This window comes from Camellia sinensis, chromosome 11 (assembly GCF_055761805.1).
Source record: "Camellia sinensis isolate YWXY chromosome 11, ASM5576180v1, whole genome shotgun sequence".
NCBI lineage: Eukaryota > Viridiplantae > Streptophyta > Magnoliopsida > Ericales > Theaceae > Camellia > Camellia sinensis.
Window position 1 is genome coordinate 37,218,501 of NC_138971.1, and position 10,711 is coordinate 37,229,211.

Sequence of the window (10,711 nt, forward strand, 5' to 3'; positions counted from 1 at the left end):
TTGTCAAGTGTTCATTAGACTCTTGAGATTCCACTGAGGTCACGATGATGCCTGATGTCATCTTCCGTATGATGACGTCAGCATGACATCATAGTCTGCATGGACGAGTCTAGCCACTCTAGGTCATCTCTCTCTCCTAATGTTAATGGTGATTTTTCTGGATTTTTTTTTGGGATCATCTAGTGTTAGAAATAATATATTTTGATGATTTTTAATTCTTTGTTTTGATTTATTTTGAAGAGTAGATTATCATTGGAAACTTATTATTTGATAAAATATCTTCTCTTTGCGTTAATTATGTTATTTGGAGGTCAAGATGAAGATTAAACAGGTATAACACAAGGCAGCAGCAGTAGAGAGCTGCAAAGTAGGAATTCTAGCTGCAGGGACGGCCGGGTGGATGACCACCAAGCTTTGCTCCGGCCGTCACACAGAGAGTATGCTCAACGACCGCGGTCATCATACCTCTCGACCGAGACTTGAAGGAAGGTCCAAGGGACATCCGGGTGGACAATCGAGTGGATGACCACCAATTGCAAAGCTTCACCAGGGACATTCGAGGGACATCCAAGTGGACGACCACCAAGTGCAAAGTTTTACTCAAGACCTCCCAGGGACGTCCTCTACGTACAATGTTCACTGAATCTGACAAATGCTTAGAAGAGAAAAGAAATGTTCTTGTATCAAATGACCCATCATTCAACAGGCAAAACACACATGGATGTCAGGGAATATTTGAGCAATGATTTATACAACCTCCCAACCCATCACCATCCCATCTCTTCAACGGGAAGAAGAGGATGGGCTCTGTCAGACATAACAGAGCACCATCTCTGTTATATACAAAAACACAGACACAGCAGAGAGACAGACAACAACAAATACAACGTGCTAAACATTTTTCCATCTTTCATCAATCACATATTTTGCATCTCTCTGAGTTTTTGAAGAATTCCTAAACTGAGTTTTCGTTTTCCTTCAGAACATATAAACTAAGCTTAAGCTGTATGATTATCTGCTTCTGAGAGTTTCTATTTTTTCTGAGCTTCAATATTGCGTATCTATCTTTGAGAGATTATCCTTGTAGCTTTCTTTGAAAGCAAAAACACCTTCATTTCAATCTTGTAAGAGTGTAGTACACTCAGTGTTCTTGATTCCTTGAGAGTGATTATGAATCACCTAAGGTTTGCAAGGTTTTGAAGACTGGTACAATCTGTGTAAAATCTATGGAGGATTGCTTTATTTGTGAAGAGGTTGCTAGCACCCCTGTAAAGCTAGAAGATAGTGGAAATCTCAAGTGAAGCTTGAGTGGATGTAGGCTTGGTTGAAGTTGAACCACTATAAATTTGTTTGCCTCCTCTTCCCTAATTTCTTTACATTTTTGTCTCTGCTATAACTGTTATAGTATTTGCTATTATTGTGCTAAATCTACAAATATCTTTACTTACCTGATTTAGTTAAATCCATTACTAATTTATCTAAATCATAATCTGTTAAGTCAAAAATCATTCACTGCATTAACAGATAGCTACTTCACTGTTAAGTTCATCATTGTGCTTGATCATTAACTGTTATTCATCCATCTATCATCAGTTAATTATTTGTTGTACTAGTTCTTAATTTTATTGGGTAATTGTTAATTTTGAAATATAATTCACCCTCCTCTTGGATTGCCTTTTGGGTAACCTCTAGTGTGCGTTTTCTATTTTTGAATGTTTTTTTCGAGTTCGTGATGGTAATATTCTGATATGTGCTAAAACTCCTTACCCAAAATTTTTTGATTGTTGAAATACGTTCCTTGGGATCCGAAATAGCCCTAGGAGGCTCTTTTTTACTTTGTTTTGCTTCAGTGCTGCTGCTGGGTTGATTTTCTGGTAATTTTCTGTGTTTCCCTGGTTCGCTGCTGCTGCTGGGTTGATTTGTTGATGGTTTTTGGTGTTTTCCCTGGTTCGGCAACCCTGTTCTGCATTGCTTGATCATTCTGGCTTATTTATGCTCATCTTTGGCTACTTGCTGATGCTAGTGATTGGGTAATTTCTTTCCCAATCTCTATTCCTGTGAGCTGCTTTCCCTTGTGCATTTTTCCCCCCTTTGAATCTTCTGTTTGCTGCTAGTCTTTGTTTTCCTTATCATGGCTGAGCCAAAACCTGATGTGAAATCTTCAATAGCTAAGGATGATGAGTTGCCTATGTCTATTACCACTAAGAAATTAAATGGTTTGAATTATTTGGCTTGGGCTAATGCTATTAAGATTTTCTTGCGCGGCAAGAAGTCGCATTTTCTTACTGAACTTCCACCTGCTAAGGATGCTACAGGTTATGATGATTGGTTGAGTGAGGATTTATCTGTTATGGGGTGGCTTTGGCATACTTTGGAACCTCATGTTGCCACTACAATGGAATTTTGTGACACCTCTAAGGAGATTTGGGACTCCCTTGCTGATTTTTTTTCCAATCACATAAATGTCTCTCGTGTTTATGAGTTATATGAGCAGATCTTTGCTACCCGACAGTCTGGCCGTCCTCTTCTTGAATAGTACAATGGCCTTAAGACCTTGTGGGATCAATTATTGCAACACCGACCTTTTACTACTGATTTGGCTCAACAGAAGAAGTATTTGGAGGAATTTAAGATGGCATCCTTACTTTTGGGTGCTAATGCCTATTCTCAGCTGTTGCACTCTTCTTTGGGACAGAGTTCTTCCACATCTGGTTCCTCTCAGTCATTCATCTTCTGCCTTGATCTCGAGCAATGGTGACCGTGGAACTAACTGTGGTAGTTTTCATGGCAATTCTAGTCACCATGGATTCCATATTGGTTCCCATGGTTCTCGTGGTGGTCATTATTCTCATGGTTCTCATCGTGATGGTGGTGGTGGTAGGTGTGGTACTAGCTCTGTGTCCCGTGGTGATCGAAAGTGTACTCATTGTGATTTCTTGGGTCATTTTGAACCAGGTTATGGATATTCCATCCTCTCAATCTGCATCCTTTCCCTATGGTCCTGGTGCTTCCCCAGCTGATTCTCATGATGCACTCACCACTCAGATTAGCGAGCTTATTGAGCTAGTCAATTCTCTTTGCACTACTCTTCCTTCATCCTCTACCGCTACATTGGCTAGTTCAAGTAACATTGCATGTATGGCTCAATCCCAACCTTGGCTTCTAGACTCTGGCACTAGTTCTCATATCTCTGGTAATTCCTCTCTTTTTCATACTCTTCATCCGGTTACCCAAAATATTATACTAGCTGATGGATCCTCCCGACCTATCAGTGGCTAGAGTACACTTCAACCCACTCTATCTCTCTCCTTACCCTCTACTCTCTATGTTAATTCATTTCCATTTAATTTGCTCTGTTAGTCAATTAACTAAAGTTCTTCACTGTTCTGTAACCTTTTCTCCCTCCTCATGTGTTTTGCAGGATGGCTTATATTTTCTAGACACTGATGGCTCTCCTACTTCTGCTATTTTGAGTGCTACCATGTCTCCCTTACAATGGCATTTCATGTGGGTCCTCAATCCTTGGCCAAGCTTAAGTTAGCTATACCTAGTTCAAATCATGTGTCTCAGCTTGAATGTGAAGCATGTCAGCTTGGCAAACATCACCGTAGTTCCTTTTCTAGTCGTAGCATTAGTCCTGTGTTTGTGTCCTTTGATGTAGTCCATACAAACATATAGGGTCCTTCTCGCACTCCCACTGTTAACCCCCCCCCCCTTTTTTTGTGTTTTTGTGTTTTTGTGAATGATTACTCTTGAATAACTTGGTTTTTTTTTTCCTACGGCAACGGTTTAACTTGCCTTAAATAATTTCTAAGTTTTATAATGAAATTTTTACTCAACTTAGGAAACGTATTAAAATATTTCGATCTGATAATGCCTTAGAATATGTGCAGTCTGTTGTGAATACTTTTTGTGATGATCATGGTATTATACATCAAACTAGTTGTGCTTATACATCCTAGAAAAATAGTGTTGCTAAACGAAAACACCATCACTTGTTAGATATTGCCCGGACCTTGATGTTCAACATACATGTTCCCAGACAATTTTGGGGTGATGTTGTGCTTATTGCATGTTCCCCTATTAACCGCATTCCATCAGTTGTTTTACAAAACCGGTCTCCATTCTCTTAGTTATACCCCACTTGTTCCCCGTTTCCTCTTCCTCGTGTTTTTAGTTGTGTGGCCTTTGTCCATGTCCTTGATTCAGGACTGGATAAGTAATCTCCCCGTTCTCGCAAATGTGTTTTTTAAAGTTATTCTCGTAGTCAGAAAGGTTATCGGTGTTATCATCCAGAGTCTCGTCGGACCTATGTTAGTGCCGATGTTACCTTTTTTGAGTCATCTTTTTTTTTCCCCTTCTAGTCAGTGGTTGTCAAATGATCTTATCTCTTGTCGTAAGGGGGAGTCATCTATTCCCACTTCTACTCTTCCGGTGCCCTTTGTCTTCCCGTCCTCTCCCTTCCCCCATCAATTTAGATTCTTCTCCACCATTTCCTCTACAAGTTTATCAACGGTCCCAAGCTCGTCACATTGTTTCTTATGGCCCGGCTACTTCATCTTCTTTGTCAGAGGCTCCTGCCCCTCCTCTACCAATGGCATCTGATGATTTATCTATTGCATTGTGCCAAGGTAAACATACTTGCACTTAGTATCCTATTGCTCATTTTGTTTCTTATGCTCGTTTTTCTTCTAGTTTTCACTCCTTTGTTTATTGCTTGTCTTGCCTTTGTATTCCGTCTTCTTATCAAGAAGTTTTGTCCATGTCGAGCTGGAAACATGCTATGGATGAGGAAATGAGTGTTCATCATCAAAATCAAACTTGGGAACTTACACCTCTTCCTTCTGGGACACCTACTGTTGGTTGTCGTTGGATTTATACTTTCAAGTATTATCCTAATGGTACTGTTGAGCGGGTTAAAGCCCACCTAGTGCCCAAAGGTTATACTCAAACCTATTGTGTTGATTATCTGGAGACTTTCTTTGTTGTGGCTCGGCTTAATTCTATTTGGATTCTACTTTCTGTCGTCGTTAATCAGTCTTGGCCTTTGTATCAACTTAATATAAAGAATGCCCTTCTTTATGGCGATTTGCACGAGGAGGTCTATTTGGATTAGCCCCCCAGCTATATTGTTCCTAGTAGTGAACATATGGTTTGTCGACTACGGAAGGCTTTGTAGAGACTCAAGCAGTCTCTTCGTGCTTGGTTTGATTGCTTCAGTACTGTTGTGCTTAAATATAGGTTTTGTCGTTCTACTTTTGATCACTCTATTTTTGTTCACAACTCATCTACTGGGGTCATTGTTCTCATTGTCTATATGGACAACATCATCATTTCTGGCAGTGACTCCACCGATATTGTTGATTTGAAGCTTTATTTGGGTAAGCAATTTCAGAATAAGTACTTGGGCCATCGTTGGTATTTTCTTGGGATTGAGATTGCTCCCTCATCTCGAGGTCTATTTCTATCTCAACGCAAGTATATTCTTGATCTTCTTTCTGAGACTGGTCTCTTGGGCACTCGTCCTAGCAATACTCCTATGGACTCCTCGGTTAAATTCAATGGTGAGACTAGAGCATTGTTTCCTGACATTGGTCAGTATTGTCGTTTGGTTGGGAAGTTAAGTTATCTTACTGTCACTCGTCCAGATATTACTTATACTGTGAGTGTTGTTAGCCAGTTTATGCATGCTCCTCGCCAATCCCATTTTGATGTTGTTTGTCATATCTTGTGTTACCTAAAATGAGCTCCAGATAGCGGTTTGCTCTGTCGTTCCTCTCCTTCCTTCTCTGTCACTGCCTTTAGTGATGCTGACTGGGCTGGTAGTCAGACTGACCGTCATTCTACATCTGGATATTGCACATTTGTTGGGGGTAATCTTGTTACTTGGCGTAGCGAGAAACAATTGGCTGTTGCTCATTCAAATGCCGAGGCTAAGTATCAGAGTATCGTGCCATGGCTCATACCACCTTAAGATGTTATGGGTTTGTTTTCTTCTATAGGATTTTGGTATTCATGTTCCTGCTCCTATGACTATGTGTTGTGATAATCAAGCCGCTATTTTCATTGCTAATAACCCCGTGTTTCATGAGCACACGAAGCATATTGAGGTTGATTGTCATTTTATTCGGAATTTGTTGTTGCGCAAGCAACTTGTGAAACTGTTTGTACACTCTGATGATCAATTGGGTGATATACTCACCAAACCCCTTGCTCGCTCTTCATTTCAACGTCTATCTACCAAGCTGGGCATGTTCGATCTCTATGTTCCAGCTTGAGGGGAAGTGTTAGAATATATAGGCCTTGTTTGGTTTGTTTTTGAGAAACAAATTTTGGAGAAAATTTTTTAAAATTTTGTTTGGTTTAGTAATTTTGGAAATTTTTTTTCCAAAATTACTCTCTCTTCTACACATCAATCAATCGCTTTTTATCTCTCCTCTCTCCTTCTCAATCACTTTTTCTCTCACACACATCTACTCAACTACAACAAAATATCCAATCATCCCAAACTCCAATACTCCAAAACTATTTTCAAAATATACAACCAAACAAATCAAAAAAAATTCTAAACTATTTCCCCAATTTTTTTTTTTTTGAAAATTTATCTCCCAAAACCAAACCAAACACACCCATAGTCATCTGTTATTTTTTGTGTTAAGTGATGGTACTATGGTCATATGGTCATATTATATTTCATATAAATATTTGCTATTTGTTTTAGGTTTATTTTAAGAACCTAAGAACATATGTTAAATAAAAATCTTCCTCTCCTTGTTCCTTCTCTCTTTCTCTCTAACCCTAATCTAAGTTTTCCATACTTTTACACTTCAACTGAAACCATATTTCAAAATTTTCTTCTGAAATAAGAATAGCCAAAGCTCTTTAGTGGCAATGATAGATAGAAGTTTACGTAGCAGCAGTACATATAAAACATAAATAAAAAATATAAATAAATTTAATTAAAAAAACAAAAACAAACAAACAAACAAACAAACAAACTAAGCATCATTAAAGTACCAAAGAATGACGTCAGACCCATTGCATACCAAAAGCATGTGGCAATTGATGAAGAAAAGCATTGCCTAGCATAGCTCCCACCTACAAATAGCAAGAATTCATAGAAGGTAAGCAGCCTCATAACAAAGAAACTGAAGAAACAAAATCCCACAGATGTGCCATTTCACCCAAAGAATTAGTCCCCCATTTGCTCAACAACCAACTAGCAACTAAATAAAGGTTACATTAGTTCCAAAAGTAAAGGACATCAACACGTCAAAGATATCTGCGAGAGAGAGAAGGTAATGGACAAATTTTGTCACAACATATCAACTCAAAGATATCAACTCAAAGTCATCCGACCTTTTGTGGATTAGCTATGGACAAATTTTATTGCAACATTGAAAACTAAATATCCAAAACTTAGCACATGCAGTAATCCAAGTGGTAGTCACAAGTTAGAAAGTAATCCAACATCATAATTATTGAAGTGACAAAAAAAATCAAGCAATTCAAACAGCTTCTTGAATAAAAAATAAAAATAAGAAAATCCATGTACTCAACAGATGAAACAAGAAAGTAGCAATTCAAATCCATAAACTCAAAGAACATGAAAAAATAATAATAATAATAATTAAGGCATGAAGAATCAGACCCCAAATAAGCCAATGAGTCGACAACTGCCTTGGATGGTTTTCCTTGTACTGAAACAAACCAGAAGAGTTAAAATTAGTATATGGAGAGAGACAGGCATCTTCAATACAAGACAATAATGAATTCAGCAAAAACAACTGCTCAAGTCCACAAAAATACGTTAGTGTATACAATTTAACAACTTACTAAATATTATTGGCAAGATTATCAAGCAAATGAGTGAAGCCATGCTCACCAAAAATACACAACAATACACAGATCAGAAAAATGAACAGCATTAAATGGTTCAGCAGTTCAAACTCGGCATATCAACCTTGAGGTTTTTTGTTGTTTCTTTGTTTCTGAATTTGTAGGATAAGAAGGAAACCCTAATTCCAGTGGTAGTAGATGAGAACAGAGAGAAGAAACAGGGGATGTATGGATTTGTGCCAAAATGGGGTTGAATGCAAACACTGACTTCTGGTCGGTCGAGCATCCTCGATTGAGCCGCTGGATGAAGATCAACCTGTGAAATGCCAGACTCCTCAGTTATGAATGTAAGTGAATAAATTAAAGTTTTACATTGATTTATTATTATTGTTATGGGAACACGTTTATATATATATATATATATATATTAAGTTATAATTAAAAAAAAATAATTCTAAACTAAACATAACATAAACATAATTAAAAATCTCAGTAGTTATAATTAAAATATTGTCATAATAAAAGAAAAAAATAACATAATTAATAATACATATAATACACCATTTTAAAGGGTGTGTATATTAAAATTTTCCTATATATATATGCTTGCTTTCTAGTGTTATTTGTATCTTACAATTTATGGTTTCATATTATTGAGACAAATTTTATAATACACATCTTATTTTATATGTTCCAATTATGACGTTTGTGGTATTTTATTATGACCTATTATAATATTAATTGTGATTTGATTATAACTCATGTGGTTTTTTTGGTTATGACTCATTTTTTTTTTAGTTATAATTGAAAAGGATTTAGTTATAACATTTGTAACAATTAACATCACAAATGTCATAACTTGTGAATGGTTCACACTTTTTTGAGGATGTGTAGTCTAGTGCGACCCTATTTTAGAGATAAATCGATACATATCTTTAATATGTATCTAAAGTTAAATGTATCTTACGATATTCAATACGATATGATATATGTGATGCATACAATACATGAATAACTTTTTCTTTTATTTTTGTTTATTTGTTTTTAGGGCGTTTACTCTAACTTTAAATGGGAGCCCTCGTAAGCAGGCAATAGAATTGGTCTCCAAAATTAATCGAGGTGCACATAAATTAATCAAAGCCATTTTGCTATTGATTTTTGCCAACTTACACTGGTTAAAACTTTCAAACTACTAGAAAACCTAAAAATTGTAAATTAAATATTAAAACTTAAATGGGGAGTGAAAGCAATATAAGACACATATTACACAATTATTGAGAATGAAAATAATTTTGTTTTGAGGACGTAATAATGCATTGAAGTGCTACATATATTTTTATATATATTCAGAAATGTTTGGTAGCTCTCTAAAATAAGAGTTCTAAAGTAAAAGCTCTAAAGGAGCTCTAATTATGTGGCACTAGTCTATGTGTAATTATTATTACTTTCTATTGGTACCTTTTATCTTCTTTTAACTTACCAACTCACTAGAGCTCTATTGGAGCTCTAATGTTTGTTATGGGTTTTATATACATTAAGTATTGATATATGCATATCTTTAATTCAATAAATTAATTTAACAGTTTTAAGGATTATACATTATTTAGTGTTTTGTTCTCAAAAAAATATTTGATTTTTTTTATTACTATGTTTATTTTTCTACGTTTTTTTAAAGATATTAAAAACATCTTATGATAACATGATACATGCTTTGAAAAAAAAAAAAACAACATGATTTGTATGGACATACCAATCTATATTTGGCCCATTCAAAGAAATTCTTCTAGAAAATGGAAGGATTGTAGACAACCCATAATATTTTGGCTCTCCATCATCCATTTTCCATTTTTTCCTATTGAAATGTCAAAATTATATTTCTTATCTTGGTTCAGTTCTTATCCATTTTTATTTTTCTCTGCTATTTCATGTTTTCCTCTCCAATGTATGACTTGGAAATATGAGCAAAGCCGATTCAGTTAACTTGGCCTCATCCAATGCCAATTGTTAAATAATGCCTTCTTCAATCTATAGTGGAATTTGTATTTTATCTTTTGTTGAAGTTTTTGCTCTCCTCTATTTGTCCATAACTTTATGGTGAATTAGTTTAAACAGGAAGTGAATCCAAAAAAGCAAGAAAAATGGGTGAGAATAAGAATGAGGATGCAATTGCAATTTGAATTTGATTGTTTTGGTTTTACCCTATATTAATTTTATTCATAATAAGTATTTTGGAAAGATGTTGAAAATCCATAACAGAAAAAATGGTAGACGTATGTGATTTTTGGCAGATTTGTTTTTTGTTGTTTGTAGTTCTTGTTAAATTGTTAGGTTGTTTACAAAAAATGATATCAAAGTGTATAGTAGCACAAGCCCAAAAATGACTTGGGTTGGGACTAGGACTAGGTGTTATACCTTGGCCCGTTGGCGCTTGAGAGATGGTTAATCGGCCAGCCTCCCAATCCATGAGCAAAAAATAGGAAAAAAGTACAAGAAAAAAAAAAGATTATCCCAAGTCTCAAACTATTAGGCTTAGCCTATGGACCACCCGCTAGGCATTTAGGGCTTGGGCCTAAGATTTTTGGCTCTAGCTAGCCTGTCCTACTAGAAAAAAACCTGTCGAGGTTAGCCTACTTATAAGCTTGGGCACCAATTTTGCGAGTTGAGCCAACCTGGCATGATTGTACACACACAATGTACAGTAGGCAGAGTGTCAAATCATGACCTACCATCTTCTGAACTAATCAACTAGTTCCCTCCTATGATGGAAATATTGTTTTGAGTATATCAAACGAGCACATAGATGGGAAACTGTGGTGAAACAAAGTTGATATTTAAACAACTTAGTGAATCTTTTCTTCTAATGCATCTACTA

The 10,711-nt window shown here is 36.2% G+C and overlaps 1 long non-coding RNA gene across 1 annotated transcript; it reads right to left on the reverse strand.

Moving 5' to 3' along the window:
- Positions 1-6,653: 6,653 nt before the first annotated feature.
- On the reverse strand, positions 6,654-8,161 carry LOC145801908 (uncharacterized). The gene is made up of 3 exons (XR_014343755.1): positions 7,837-8,161; positions 7,652-7,700; positions 6,654-7,098 (listed from the first exon to the last, which is right to left on the reverse strand). It is a non-coding gene; the product is annotated as an uncharacterized LOC145801908 (long non-coding RNA).
- Between the last annotated feature and the right edge of the window lie 2,550 nt (positions 8,162-10,711).